The sequence below is a fragment of the Nicotiana tabacum genome, chromosome 17, assembly GCF_000715075.1.
Source record: "Nicotiana tabacum cultivar K326 chromosome 17, ASM71507v2, whole genome shotgun sequence".
In the NCBI taxonomy this organism is placed as follows: Eukaryota; Viridiplantae; Streptophyta; class Magnoliopsida; order Solanales; family Solanaceae; genus Nicotiana; species Nicotiana tabacum.
In genome coordinates, this window is record NC_134096.1 from 97,054,036 (window position 1) to 97,070,661 (window position 16,626).

The 16,626-nt window shown below is 39.6% G+C and overlaps 1 pseudogene across 1 annotated transcript; it reads left to right on the forward strand.

Annotated features, from left to right (window-relative positions):
- Positions 1 to 3,624: 3,624 nt before the first annotated feature.
- On the forward strand, positions 3,625 to 16,291 carry LOC107765942 (KH domain-containing protein At4g18375-like; annotated as a pseudogene). The gene is made up of 8 exons (XR_012701347.1): positions 3,625 to 3,832; positions 12,502 to 13,112; positions 13,579 to 14,005; positions 14,103 to 14,360; positions 14,954 to 15,225; positions 15,358 to 15,423; positions 15,866 to 15,935; positions 16,127 to 16,291. The product of XR_012701347.1 is annotated as a KH domain-containing protein At4g18375-like (transcript).
- Positions 16,292 to 16,626: the final 335 nt, after the last annotated feature.

The following is a 16,626-nucleotide window of genomic DNA, read 5'->3' on the forward strand; positions in this document are numbered from 1 at the left end:
AACAACAAGTATTAGTCCAGCATTGAGACTTTATATGGTCGACGATGTCGTTCTCCCATCGGATGGTTTGAGCCCGGCGAGGCTAAGTTATATGGTACTGATTTGGTGAAGGATGCCTTGAAAAAGGTAAAGTTGATTCAGGAGTGACTTCGCACAGCACATTCCAGACAAAAGAGTTATGCGGATCAGAAGGCGCGTGATTTATCATTTATGGTGGGCGAGAAGGTTCTCTTGAAGGTCTCGCCGATGAAGGGGATCATAAGGTTTGGGAAGAAGAGCAAGTTGAGCTAAAGGTTTATAGGTCCATTTGAGGTGTTAAGGCGATTTAGAGAGGTTGCTTACGAGCTTGCCTTGCCTCCCAGTCTATCGGGAGTTCATCCGATTTTCCATGTGTCTATGCTCCGGAGGTATCATGCCGACAGATCGCATGTGTTAGACTACATCACGGTTCAGTTAGATGAGAGCCTGGGTTATGAGGAGGAGCCAGTTGCCATTGTTGACAGGCAGGTTCGCCAGTTGAGGTCCAAGAAGATTTCTGTGGTAAAGGTTCAATGAAGGGGTCAACCAGTCGAGGAGGCGACTTGGGAGACCGAGGAGGACATGCGGAACAGATATCCACACTTATTCAGCACTCTAGGTAGGATTCTAGACCCGTTCGAGGACGAACTTTTGTTTAAGAGGTGGAGAATGTAATGACCCGACCGATTGTTTTACTTTCTAGATTCTCGTTCCCTTAAATAAGACTTTCCGTATATGTTTTAACTGCTTTACAACTTGAGGGGATGGTTAGTTCGGAATTTGGAGGGGTTCGGGTTGAAATCGGAACACTTGGTTCCTTAAGGTTGGCAAAAAGGGCTAAGTTTGACTTGAGTCAACGTGTTGGGTAAACAACCTCAAAACAGGGATTTGACGATTCCAGTAGGTTCGTACGATGATTTTGGACTTGGGCGTATGTTCGGATCGGGTTTTGGATGACCCGGGAGCGTTTCAGCGCTTAATATAGATAGTTGGCACCTTGAAGGTCTTAAAGTTCTTTAAATTTAGTTTAGAGTAGGTTTTTGTGTTATCGAGGTTTGTTTGGGATTACGAGCCTGTGAATAGTTCTGTATGGTGATTTAAGACTTGCACGCAAAATTTGGTGTCATTCCGAGTAGTTTAAATACGAATCGGCGCATTCGGAGTAAGTTGGAAAAATTTGAAGTTCATAAGTTGATCCTATTGGTTTTGGATTGTTTTTCGCATTCCGAGGATACGAGTGAGTCCGTTTTATGATTTCAAACTTATTGGCATGTGTTTGACGGGGCCTCGAGGACCCCGAATGCCATTCGGACGATGCGCGGAGGTCGTTTAGCCATGGGTAAATAGCTGAAGCACCTAGCTTCTGGTGTAATCGCACATGCGGAGGGCCAACTGCAAGTGCGAGCTCGCAGAAGCGACCCAGCATGGGCAGCCAGAAACTGCAGATGCGAACAAGGCAACCGCAGATGCGCGACCGCAGAAACGGGACTGGCGCAGGTGCGGCTCTTCTGCCGTAGGAGCGGTATCGCAGAAGCGAGCCCTCATTTCGCAGATGCAGACTTAAGCCGGCCAAGAGAGGACCGTATATGCGATGTATCTTCCGCATATGCGGCCCAGGGACCGCAAATGCGGAAGTCCTGGAGGCAGAATGGTCCATTTAATGCGGGACTTAGACGATTTTGACTCATTTTCTTTCACCTCTTGGATGATTTTGGAGCTCTTGGAGAGGGGTTTTCACCTAGCACTTTGACGTAAGTAATTTCTATACAATGTGAGTTAAATACATAGATTATGGGTAGATTTTAACATGTAAAATTATAAAAATCATGGGTTTAGATGAAAAAAGCCTAGGTTTTGATAAAAATAGAATTTAACCACGAAAATGGTTAGGGAATTGAGTAAAAATTTTATATTTGAGTTCGTGAGGTTATGGGTAACAACTTTCTTCAAAAAATATTAGAATCCGGGCACGTGGGCCCGGGGATTAATTTTTGGAATCCTTCAATTGGGGTTGGGTAATCACTCTAATAGTTAGAATATGAACTTTTGAACACGTATTGATTAATTTATAGAATATTTGACTAGTTTTGGATTGTTCGGCACCGAGTTGAGGCTTTGGAGTGAAATTGTGACCGGAAAGTGAGCCTTGAGACGAGGTAAGTCTCTTGTCTAACCTTGTAAGAGGGAATTTACCCCATAGGTGATTTAAATTAATAATTGCTTCTAATTGTTGGGGCTGCGTACGCACGAGGTGGCGAGAGTCCGTGCGTAGCTACTATTTATACTTATGTCCGGGTAGTTTAGGACCCACATCATGAATTACTTATACTATTTGTACCCTACTTGTCAATTTAAGTGCCTAAATTATATTAGAATTAGTTAGAGGAATTGTAAAATATCGAATTTCACTTACCTGAATTTTTAGCAGATTACTTGGCTGTTAATAGAAATTTTATTACATTGTACATTAGCCTTATTATAACGTTTAAGTCAAATGCTTATTAAGTATCCTTTCTTCTTGTGGAGCGGGCTGAACGCCTCGGCGGTAGATAGATGCATCTATGGATCGCGCCGCACGTCCCTTGGCAGTGTACACATTATTCTGGATCGGGTCGTATGACCTCGACATAAATCATGCTTAATAATACTCAGAGCCTAATCATACTTGATGTTATTTTGTGACTTATGGGGTTACACTTATTAATGAAGGGAATTTATTTGGAAATTATTAATTTGTGAAATAATTATTTGCTATTGCATGTTAATGAGTTATTATTATCATTTACATAACTCATGCTTATTTAGAACTTCTGTATTCATATTGTTAGCCCATAGTAAGTGTCGAAGTCGACCCCTCGTCACTACTTTTTCGAGGTTAGACTAGATACTTGCTGAGTACATGTTGTTTATGTACTCACGCTATACTTCTGCACTAATTGTGCAGGATCTGAGGTAGGTGCATCTGGTGGCCCTACCAGCGCGCATCCCAGATATCCCGAGGCCTAGTGGTGAGCTGCTTCCTGAGCCGTTCCGCAGCACCTAGAGTCTCTCCTTTGCATTTATTTCTGTCTATTTTCATTTTAGACAGTAGTTAGAGTTTTTTATAATCTATTAGTGCTCATACACTTATGATACCAGGTCTTGGTACACACACTAGCAGACATGTGATTTTGGATGATTCTATTGTTATGATTGCACTCAACTGCTTTCGTCTATTCATTTAAAATTTGATGTTTCTTAACCTTTTGAGTAATAGAATTTTATCACTTGAAAACTTATTAAAAAGAGAAATGATTTGGTTTAATTCACCGTTGGCTTGCCTAGCGGTAACATTGGGCGTCATCACCACCTATAGGAGAATTGGGCCGTGACAAATATACTAACATATTTAAGAAAAGTGATCAAAGGCATGTAGAAGGTGAAAAATTAAAGAGATTCCCCACGTCTTTAAACGATTTTACAAATTCAACTTATTACTTTGCAAACCCAAAAGGTCAAGGGCTTAAGTAAAATTAACTCTAAAGTTCAACCATTTTCTCTGAAACGGTCGTTTTATTATTGTTAGTATACTACTATTTATTTTTGGAAGGAAACGAGTATTAATTTAGGTCCAGAACACGAGGGAAAATTAACCGCGACTTGGACTTCTGACACACACCAACGAGGTGCGTGGAATAGGAAGCGGAGGGAGCTCACTGCTGCACGACGTGGTCAGTCAAAACCCTAGACTATTAATCAAACCGTGCAGCGTAATCTGTGTGCTTTATTTGCCGGATCGGAATCACCTTTTGCAGATACTTTAGCATTCTCCCAGGTAATTTAATATGCAGCATTCATTATTTGAATTTAGCAGATCTTAGAACTTGTATTCGAATTATTCAACTGGTAGGCCACTACGTGCCTTCAGATTCATTGCGAAACACATCTGTAGCATTCACAGTGAATCTTAGATCCTTGCTTCTCCGCGGATCAAGTATTAGTTTACTCGCTTTGTTAAGATATCTAGTGGATCGAATTATGAATTTGCATTCTTACGTGATAAGTGTTATTCCCGGTCAATATTGCTGTATTTGTAAATATTAATTCTGCAAAATATAAGTTAACGTAATGAAACAATAATAATAAATTCGAGCCCACTGAATTCACAGTGTTTCCTTAAGGAATTTAATCCCCTCCTAGTACCCAAGGTAATGGATTATTTCCTCCCAGGATAGAACGAATAACACACTGGTGTAGCGGTACTTCAAACCCCAGTGTTTCGGCGAACACAAAGTTCGGTAGCAAATCACACTTACAGTTGCTTTGTTTGAAGTTAAAAACAATGCAGAACGAAGGAGTATATACTCAGAAAAACGTATGGAAGTTCTGAGAGGAAGGAGTGCAATGTATAGCCAATTTGTTGAGCGAATTGTATGTTGAGTTGAGTATCTTTCTTCAACATTTGCTGCTCATATATATAGCAGCCAAGAAGGAGTGCAAGACCAAACGTCCACCCTTCATGGTGGATCAAGCATTACATATTTGTGGAGCAAGCACTTCATATTTGTGGAGCAAGCACTTCATGGTGGGAAGACCATTATAGTTTCACGAAGTTGTCGTTCAACAGAACGAAGCTGATACTACCAGTTACTATGCCTGGTTACTAGTTTTTGGATGCTTTAAGCCTGGCCAACAGTTAGGGTCTGAGAAATATAGAGGAAGGATGGGTGAGTCTCGACCAGTTGTTTGACATATTTGAACACCGAAAAAGCTATGAGTGGTACTTATGAGAGTTTCAATGCGACCAAGCAACATGGGAGAGTCTAAGGCCTATCACCTTCTCATTGGCACTGTTGGGACTATTTGTCTTTCTGTAGCGAATGGGTCGGATCAACATCAACTTATTACCCGTGGTTCTAGCGACCTTCCGTGGCAACCTTCAAGCTATTTTGGTGCAGATGGTGCTAGCTGAGATACTGAGAGCTTTGTTCGCTTGTGCGCGAGGGTATGATTTATTTATGGATTGTAACTTGCTGCTTCAGATCTTAGCTACTGAACATTTCTTCCAGCGAGAGGCCACAATTGACTACTTTGTGGGTGTCAGCAACATGATCTGCAACCACAACGAGAGGATAGACATTGGGTATCCCCACATAGGCAAGAAGAGTGGAGGGAAATACTGACCAATCTGATTGGAGAATGGATCAACTGGAAGCTATCATGGTTAGGTGGAAGATCAATCTTAAGGACTCCTCTGAAATACTCCATTGAGCTGATCGGACTTGAGGGCATTCAACCATATTCACCCCTGCGGGTTCTCGGATAGTTCGGGATGATCTAGGATGTACCTCTATGGACAAGGACAGCATTGCACGGAATAAGTACAATGGACAGATTCGGATCCCTAGGATAAGAAGGCTCTAAGAAGTGTGGATTAACCTGGTCACAATGCCAATGGGTCAAAACTCGTGGTGCACTCCTGAGTATCATGTCTAGATCAATGAGGAAGACGAGCTGGCCCGGCCAAGCAGAGAGGGTGTATCCTGGCTAGAGGACGTAATGTCTGCTTTAAAATTTTACCTTGAGATCCTACTATATAACCTTGTGACTACTTCAATGCACCGTCAAATGGTCCCAGGATCCATCGATCATATGTTGCCACCTGCTGAAGATGATGACTGGGTAATGGAGTGTATCACAATAGAGTCTAGTAAGAACTAGAAGAGGATCCAGAGGAAGGGTCAGAGTTCAACAATGATGAGGAAGAGTTTGAATAAGACTCGAAAGAAGATCTAGAAGAAGAACCAGCTGCCAAATTATCAATACACGGATTGGAAAATATCCGTTTACAAATACGGATAATCTTACGTTAATATTTACAATAACAAATAAATTTGGTCCAAAAAATTAATCAATCAATCGATCATTTGACCAAATCCAAATCCAAATCCGAATCCGAATCCGAATCCGAAGCCGAAGCCGAAGCCGAAGCCGTAGCCGTAGCCGAAGCCGAAGCCGAGCCGAGCGAGCGACGACGACGACGGCGCGAGGCTTGCTTTCTTCTTAACTCTTTAAGAGCTACAAGAAGAGCAATTATATATATACCCACCAAAAATGTCTTCCACTTCCAATATGGGACAATGTCTCATTGTTAAGAGGGGGAAACTTAAAATTTTACTCAAAATTTCATTTTCCCTCCATTTTTCATTCACCCTCATTTTAAGAATATTACATCTTAAAAATAAAACCTCAACAATCCCCCACATGAATGGGGAATGGCTATATCACGGAAGTATGCATGAAAAAACTGTGTGATTTACAAGCAAGGATTAATTGCATCTGGATAAGTAGGTTTCCCTTTGAACTTTCCGTAGTAAACTTATGTCGGATATACTCGGTCAATCGGTAGATTTGATATCTTTGAACCGTCGATCTTTGGTGTATACCTAGACAACCATAAGTCACACAATCAACCCTTAACCGTCTTTGGTTCTCATTGTTGTGTTCGTTTCAGCCATGAACACCGCCTGGTTTCATAAGTGCGTAGAGAACTGGCCTTACAAAGTTCTCCTTGAAGCGGCTCACACTTCACACTTAAATAGGTGATTCCTAAACGTGTCATCCTGTAGATACACTATTTGATATACCCCGTATCAAATTTAGAAATCATTAAAAAGCCTTAATGCTTTATCCTTGGTACTGAACATTGTCTCATCACGAGAATGGACTAAAATTTTATTTGACAATGTTGAACCGTCATTAATGACTTTGTTTGATCTCTTTGAACCTTGATCTTGGGATCTCCAGTCTTCTAGGTAGAGTTACCGCCACAATGACTTGTTCTCGGCCATAGCCCCATTCCCCTTGATGATTTCTCAACTACCTCTCTAGTTAGGCCTTTTGTAAGTGGATCCGACACATTATCACTTGACTTTACATAGTCAATTGTGATAATTCCTCTAGAGAGTAATTGCCTAACGGTTTTATGTCTTCGTCGTATATGACGAGATTTACCGTTATACATGACGCTCCCAGCCCTTCCAATTGCCGCTTGACTATCACAATGTATGCATATTGGTGCCAACGGTTTGGGCCAAAATGGAATGTCTTCCAAGAAATTCCGGAGCCATTCAGCTTCTTCACCGGCTTTATCTAAGGCTATGAATTCAGCCTCCATTGTAGAGCGGGCAATACATGTTTGTTTGGACGACTTCCAAGATACCGCTCCTCCACCAATAGTGAATACATATCCATTCGTGGACTTAGAATCAGTTGAACCGGTGATCCAATTTGCATCACAGTATCCCTCAATCACCGCAGGGAAATTACTGTAGTGCAATTCAAAGTTCTGGGTATGTTCTAAATATCCCAAAACTCGTTTCATTGCCATCCAATGAGATTGGCCTGGATTGCTCGTATATCGACTCAGTTTACTTATAGCACAAGCTATGTCTGGTCGTGTACAATTCATGATATACATTAAGCATCCCAATACACGAGCATAATCCAATTGTGATATGCTTTGGCCTTTGTTCTTTGCTAATGCAAGATTCACGTCAATTGGAGTCTTTGCAACTTTAAAGCCCAAGTGCTTGAATTTTTCAAGTACTGTCTTAATATAATGAGATTGTGACAATGCCAGACCTTGAGGAGTCTTATTGATCTTAATTCCCAGAATTAAATCAGCAACTCCCAAGTCTTTCATATCAAACTTGCTATTGAGCATACGCTTAGTAGCATTTATGTTGGCAATGTCATTACTCATTATCAACATATCATCCACATATAGGCAAACAATGACTATGTGATTTGGAACATTTTTAATGTACACGCATTTATCACATTCATTTATCTTAAAACCATTTGACAACATTGTTTGGTCAAATTTCGCATGCCATTGTTTGGGTGCTTGTTTTAGTCCGTAAAGAGACTTAACAAGTCTACATACCTTCTTTTCTTTACCTGGAACCACAAACCCTTCAGGTTGTTCCATGTAAATTTTTTCCTCCAACTCTCCATTTAAGAAGGCCGTCTTAACATCCATTTGATGAATTTCAAGACCATACACTGCAGCTAATGCTACTAATATCCGTATGGACGTAATTCTTGTAACTGGAGAGTATGTATCAAAGTAGTCTAGACCTTCTCGTTGTCTATACCCTTTGACTACGAGCCTTGCCTTGAATTTATCAATAGTGCCATCATCTTTGATTTTTCTCTTAAAAATCCATTTAGAACCCAAAGGTTTATTTCCAGGAGGAAGATCAACCAATTCCCATGTATGGTTGTTCAATATGGATTCTATTTCACTATTGACTGCCTCTTTCCAAAACAATGATTCCGAAGAAGTCATAGCTTCTTTAAATGTTTGAGGCTCATTCTCCAATAAGAAAGTCACAAAATCTGGTCCAAATGAAGTAGACGTCCTTTGACGTTTACTACGTCTTGGATTCTCCTGATTATATGTACTTTCTTTTGTTTCTTCCCGAGGTCGTTTAGATCCTTCACCAAACGACTCACATTCCTTTTTATACGGATATATATTTTCAAAAAACTCAGCATTATCTGATTCTATAACCGTATTATTATGAATGTCGGGATTTTCTGATTTATGAACCAGAAATCGATATGCTTTACTATTTGTCGCATATCCTATGAAAACACAATCAACGGTTTTCGGTCCTATCTTTACCCTTTTGGGTTTAGGAACTTGCACTTTTGCCAAACACCCCCACACTTTAAAATAATTCAAGTTGGGCTTCCTTCCTTTCCATTGTTCATAAGGAATGGATTGTGTTTTGCTATGGGGCACTCGATTTAATATTCGATTAGCCGTAAGAATGGCTTCCCCCACAAGTTCTGTGGCAAACCAGAACTTATCAACAACGCATTCATCATCTCCTTTAATGTGCGATTCTTTCTTTCCGCAATCCCATTAGATTGGGGCGTGTAAGGGGCTGTTGTTTGATGAATAATTCCATATTCTAAACATATTTCTTCAAAAGGAGATTCATATTCACCACCCCTATCACTTCTTATCATTTTTACTTTCTTGTTAAGTTGCGTTTCAACTTCATTTTTGTATTGCCTGAATGCGTCTATTGCTTCATCTTTACTATTCAGTAAGTAAACATAGCAATATCGAGTACCATCGTCAGTAAAAGTTATGAAATACTTCTTTCCACCGCGAGATGGTATTGACTTCATGTCACAAATATCTGTGTGAATTAAGTCTAAAGGATTTGAATTCCTTTCAACTGACTTATAAGGATGTTTAACATACTTAGATTCCACACATGTTTGACATTTTGATTTTTCGCATTCAAACTTGGGCAGTACTTCCAAGTTAATCATTTTCCGCAAGGTTTTATAATTGACATGACCCAAACGTACATGCCATAAATCATTTGACTCAAGTAAGTAAGAAGAAGCTGAAATATTATTATTATTTTCAACAACCATTACATTTAGGTTGAAAAGGCCCTCGATGAGGTAATCTTTTCCCACAAATATTTCATTCTTACTAATTACAACCTTGTTGGATACAAAAACGCACTTAAAACCGTGCTTAACAAGAAGGCCAGTAGAGACTAAATTCTTTCTCATTTCGGGAACATGAAGGACATTGTTCAAAGTCATGACCTTGCCAGAAGTCATTTTTAGAAATACCTTCCCATATCCTTCAACTTTTGCTGTTGAAGCATTTCCCATATAAACTGTCTCTCCGGGTTCAGCAAGAGTATAGGTAGCAAAAGCCTCTCTAACTGCACAAACATGGCGAGTGGCTCCTGAATCAAACCACCACAGTTTAGGATTTCCCACCAAGTTACATTCAGAGAGCATGGCACACAAGTTATCAACATCATCATGGTTTACTACCATGTTTGCTTGACCCCTTTTCTTGTCTTTCTTCGGAGCACGACACTCCGTAGATTTGTGTCCGGTTTTCCCACAGTTGTAGCAGTTTCCACTGAACCGCTTCTTGCTTGGGTTGTATTTCGGACCAGAAGCCTTCTTCCTCTTTTTGTTAGCTTCAACAATATTTGCTCCCATTATTGTTGAATTTCCACGGCCTCTCCTTTCAGCAGCTTTATTGTCCTCTTCGATTCTCAACCGAACAATGAGATCTTCAAGGGACATTTCCTTTCGTTTGTGTTTCAAATAATTTTTGAAGTCCTTCCACAACGGAGGCAACTTCTCAATCATTGCTGCTACTTGGAATGCTTCGTTGATTACAAGACCTTCAGCAAGTAGATCATGAATAATCACTTGCAATTCCTGGACTTGAGTAATAACAGACTTGCTATCTATCATTTTGTAGTCCAGAAATTTTGCGGCAACGAATTTCTTCATCCCGGCATCTTCAGTCTTATATTTCTTTTCAAGCGCATTCCACAATTCTTTGGATGTCTCCATGCTACTGTATACATTATACAGATTATCATCCAGTCCGCTAAGAATATAATTCTTGCATAAAAAATCAGAATGCTTCCACGCTTCAATCACGAGAAAGCGTTCATTATCTGGAGTTTTATCCGGCAGATCAGGAACATCTTCCTTGATGAACTTCTGTAGACATAACGTAGTTAAGTAGAAGAACATCTTCTGCTGCCAGCGTTTGAAATCAATCCCGGAAAATTTTCCGGGTTTTTCTGCCGGTGCCAACGCCGGTGTTCGGCTTGTCGTTGCGTTGGCAGTCGCCATCGGAACAGCTTGGTTTTCGTTTTCAGTCATCATCTTTTCTGTAAAAGAATGACACAAACAAACGTTTAATACACGTTTTCAAACTGGAGTAAAAATCACGTAGATTTTAATATCCAACAAAACGCCACGAAGGCTTAACTCTCCAAAACGGGAGTACACAAACCACAAAGGTTTTAGTTTGCAGAATAATAAGAATAACACAAGTACAGAAATAAATATTAAATTCCTTAAGATTGTTATTCCCGGTCAATATTGTTGTATTTGTAAATATTAATTCTGCAAAATATAAGTTAACGTAATGAAACAATAATAATAAATTCGAGCCCACTGAATTCACAGTGTTTCCTTAAGGAATTTAATCCCCTCCTAGTACCCAAGGTAATGGATTATTTCCTCCCAGGATAGAACGAATAACACACTGGTGTAGCGGTACTTCAAACCCCAGTGTTTCGGCGAACACAAAGTTCGGTAGCAAATCACACTTACAGTTGCTTTGTTTGAAGTTAAAAACAATGCAGAACGAAGGAGTATATACTCAGAAAAACGTATGGAAGTTCTGAGAGGAAGGAGTGCAATGTATAGCCAATTTGTTGAGCGAATTGTATGTTGAGTTGAGTATCTTTCTTCAACATTTGCTGCTCATATATATAGCAGCCAAGAAGGAGTGCAAGACCAAACGTCCACCCTTCATGGTGGATCAAGCATTACATATTTGTGGAGCAAGCACTTCATATTTGTGGAGCAAGCACTTCATGGTGGGAAGACCATTATCCGGCTGCCAAATTATCAATACACGGATTGGAAAATATCCGTTTACAAATACGGATAATCTTACGTTAATATTTACTATTAACAAATAAATTTGGTCCAAAAAATCAATCAATCAATCGATCATTTGACCAAATCCAAATCCGAATCCGAATCCGAATCCGAAGCCGAAGCCGAAGCCGAGCCGAGCGAGCGACGACGACGACGGCGCGAGGCTTGCTTTCTTCTTAACTCTTTAAGAGCTACAAGAAGAGCAATTATATATATACCCACCAAAAATGTCTTCCACTTCCAATATGGGACAATGTCTCATTGTTAAGAGGGGAAACTTAAAATTTTACTCAAAATTTCATTTTCCCTCCATTTCCCATTCACCCTCATTTTAAGAATATTACATCTTAAAAATAAAACCTCAACAATCCCCCACATGAATGGGGAATGGCTATATCACGGAAGTATGCATGAAAAACTGTGTGATTTACAAGCAAGGATTAATTGCATCTGGATAAGTAGGTTTCCCTTTGAACTTTCCATAGTAAACTTATTTGCCATCAGGATTCTGACAGGAAATCCTGCTAATCTAGAATAGACAGCTCGAGCTTGTTATTGTTGCAAAGCTACATGCTGAGCATGTGAGTGATATCTGATGTGATTGTAAGTGAGTTATGTCTTCAGATTCCGTCTCAGGCAATCTTAATTGTTTCTTTTAATTAGATGGAAGGATTGGCAATAGATCTTTTGGATTGTTCTGAGATTTAAATGTTTACTATACTTTTTTGGATTAAAGTTATATACACAAACAATTTGCAATTTTTTATGCACTATCAGTGTAATTTTACTTGTTATAGCAGGTTACTTACCATTTATTCTAGCTAACCAGTTAATTCTATTAAACAGAATTGCCTGCAATTACATTTTATGTGACCTGATTGTATAATAAACATTTTTAACACCATCACTGGATAGAACTTAAACTCTAATTTTATAGGGATAAAATTATTTTCTAATAATAATTTCTTGACTCTGTTGCAGTTTATGACTGATAAACATAACTTAGTCAAGATTTTATGATGGCTGGTCAACGAAATAGCTATGGGAAGCGCTACCATTCTCAGTCTAATTATGCTGACAATGGGAGAAACAAAAGGAGAAATACCGACTCCGATAAGGATCCTTTCTCTGTTGGTCCTGACGACACAGTGTATCGGTACTTATGCCCTGGGAAGAAGATCGGCAATATTATCGGCAAGGGAGGTGAGATTGTTAAGCAATTAAGGGTTGACACTAAGTCTAAAATCAGGATTGGTGAGATGGTGCCTGACTGTGAGGAACGTATTGTCACCATCTACAGTTCTAGTGAGGAAACAAACGACTCTGATGGCTCTGAAGATCGTGTTTGTCCTGCCCAGGATGCACTTTTGATGGTCCATGAGAAAATTGTTAGCGACACAGTTGACAAGAACTCTGAGGATGCTCCCCAGGTTACTGTTAGGCTTCTAGTACCTTCAGATCAGATTGGATGTATTCTTGGGAAAGGGGGTCAGATAGTACAAGACATTCGTAGTGAAACTGGTGCTCAGATTCGTATATTGAAAGATAGCCATTTGCCTGCATGTGCACTGAGCTCGGATGAACTTGTGCAGGTAATGGAGGATCATATCCCATTTGACTTTACAGCACTGTTGTTCTCCCCGTTAAGTACTTCTTCACATTATTTCATTGGGCTGTTTCAAATAATTGTCTTGCTAAGTAAATTTGATCTAGTGCTGCTCTGCTGGTTGTTCATTTACGAAGTTGCAATTTTTTTCTTTTTAATTGTTAACTGAATGAAGTTGCAGGCTTTCTCATCTCAACCTATTTCTTTTAGTGTTCTTTTTAGCGGTCCCTTTTCTGATTTGTCATGTGAATGAGTAGGCGAATTGTGCTCTGCTTCTTGAAACTTTTTTCTTGTGGCAAGCTTCATTATTGATAAAAAATTGGACCACTTCACCAGTAATTGTCATGTGTTCACGCTAGCACTTCAATCACAATCTTATTTGCATTAGTATTGAGGACTTGGCAATTCATTTTCCAGCTGACCTCAATACTCGTTGGTTCATTGGGTTTCAGATATCTGGTGAAGCAACTATAGTGAAGAAGGCTCTTTATGAAATAGCAACTCGTCTTCATAAGAATCGATCCCGTTCTCAACACTTGCTTGCTTCTGCTGCACAAAATGTCTACTCTTCGAGTTCACTTGTAGGTCCTACTGCTGGTGCTCCAATAGTAGGAATGGCCCCATTGATGGGGTCTTCTGGGGGCTACAAAGGGGAGACTGGGGACTGGTCAAGGTCTTTTTACTCAGCTCCAATGGATGAGTCATCTTCAAAGGAATTTTTTTCTCCGTTTGGTGTGTCCTACTGCAAATATTGGAGGTGTTATTGGTAAAGGTGGTGTCATAATCAATCAAATTAGACAAGAATCTTGTGCAGCAATCAAAGTTGATAGTTCTGCTGCTGAAGGTGATGATTGTGTGATTTCAATCTCCGCGAAAGAGGTAATTTCTATTTCTATTGATGTTTTACATCGGAGTGTACAATTTGAGGATGTTTGTCCACCTGTGAAGATTTATTTTCGTGCTTCCTTTTTTCTAGTTTTTCAAGGACACATTTTCTCCAACTGTTGAAGCAGCATTGCGCTTGCAACCAAGGTGCAGTGAGAAAGTTGAAAAAGATTCTGGTCTTATATCATTCACCACAAGATTGCTGGTCCCAACATCTCGGGTAGGCTGTCTTATTGGGAAGGGAGGAGCCATAATCAATGAGTTGAGGAAAATTGCGAAAGCTAATATTCGTATACTCTCCAAGGAAAACCTCCCCAAGGTTGCAGCTGAAGATGATGAGATGGTGCAGGTAAGCATATTGATAAGAATTGAAAAGCTTATATACACCAAAAGTATCTGCCACTCTTTTTTTGAAATAAAAAGAAGTTGGCGGTCTCTCTTTGTACTCAGCATTTGGAGTACGAGTATGACATAGGAATGAGGGGTCTTTGATTTTGGATGTAGACATATTGAGGAGCCATATATATCTTTTCTTTAGGTCAATATTAATTGAATTAAGATGTCTTTTAAAAACAATTAGGAAGGGTCCAGTGAATATAACCTTTGTCCCACTGGTTGCATCATTCGATTATTCTTTAGTAACTATTTTGTCTTCGTATTCTCCTGCTGTACTCCTCCGTTCATGAAAGCAACCTCCCTCAGGAAGGAGAAAAGTAAAGGAAAAGGAAAGATCAATTTCACAGTATGAAAAGATGGGGTTGCCGATGTAAAACTCTCTTAAGCTAGTCTTTATTTCTCGTGTTAGGTCTTATTAGCAGCACTCTTATACTTCTTGGTTTTCTTATTTAGCAGAAGTATTTTGTTGTATTCTCTGGTTTACTTATGATTATGCTTGTTATTTGCTCATCTGTCCTCATCTATGTGATTGCAAACATTTATCAGATCTCAGGAGATCTTGATGTTGCGAAGGATGCACTCATGCTAATAACTTCACGTTTGACGGTTTGAGAGCAAACCTTTTTGAAAGAGAGGGTGCCGTATCTGCCTTTGTGCCAGTTCTTCCCTACCTCCCATCGACAACAGATTCAGATACCTTGAAACATGAAAACAGAGACACTAGAAGACATGGACGTGGACATTCTTACTCAGCTGGCTATGGTGGTATGGGTGATCTTCCACGTGCTGATGGTTATGGAAGTTATAGTGCTATCCAGGTAACATATGGTTTCATTGCTTAGAGGAACAGAATTTATGAAATTTTTTGGGGATTCCTTAACTTACCTTGCTATGTATATTTTCTCGAATTTTGTGCGTTGTTTATTGTTAATTTCTAATTCCATCTGCAGAGTAGCAGCAGTAGCATGGAGCTTATGAAGGATATTTCCTTAGGCGTTCTGGTGGTTCTATGCAAGGTGTTCTGGATTTCCACCTTGTACTGAATTTGGTTGTTATGCTGGCTGCTAAATATATGCCTCAATCCCAAGCAAGTTGGGGTTGGCTATAGGAATCCTCAAAGTCCATGTCGCTCCACTTAAGCTCATTTCGGTCCAATTTTATATAAAATAAAGTTAAAAGGGAAAAGTCCTTGAAAGGAAAACCAGCATGAGCTCTTTGGGTGGATTTTTGTTTACTTTTAATTCCTATTTAGCTGCTAATTGATCACATGTTTGTATCTTGCATGTTTATGTCTGACCTTTAGACATCAATTAGCACTTGTGATTCTGATCAATCTCTCTCCATCTGCTGCACATGACTTTTTGTATAGCTTATCTAATTTTTGATTGCTTCGAGTTTGGAAAATGAGAGGTACAATTTCTTGTTCTTATTATTCACATGTTAAGCTACTGCTGCCAGGTCATCTGGGCAGGACCCTGCTTCCTGGAGAAAAAATTATGGTTACTAGAGTGTGTAACCGGATCTGCAGGTAGCTGCTGGATCCTTTCTTTGCATTGCATGTTTGCACTGCTTCTTTCATTTGATTCGCCAAAATATCATAGATAGCTCAGCTCATACTAAAGTTATGGCATTCTGGTATGATAACCTAGCCTCTCTCCCTGGAATTTGAAACTAATGCTATTCTTTTCCATTTGCTTCCTTTCCCTCACAACAAAACAGCTGAGATATATGAAGCCTGAAGCCAGCCTAATGAAGCCTCCTGCCTAAACCAGAAGACCAGATGAATGAGGATTTTCGGAACTATGTCCTACCTTGATGCTTTTTCTTAGGAGGACCATATCTGAAGATTTTACCTAATATCGAAATTTGCCATGTCCTGACAACACCGTACACTTCCAAGTTTAAAATCTTCTAGTCCCAAGAATCTGTGTAGCCAGCACGCTTTTATCCTTCTTCCCTTTGTGTGATTGTATTACAGATGCATTAGCACTAAAATCTCAGCCATGTCCTGATGTCTTATTTTCAGTTTAATTTTTTTTTTTGGGATGAGTATTGTTTGATTTGCTCATATGATGGAGTAGATACCAGACCTGTTGTCCTCATCCTTTTCTGTCTAGTTCTTTCTAGTGGATAATTTAATTTATGGCCCGTTGTTGAAACATAAGTCATTGTGCAGTATCTTTTATTTTGAATTTTATTTCATGTTTTCTTGTTTTCTT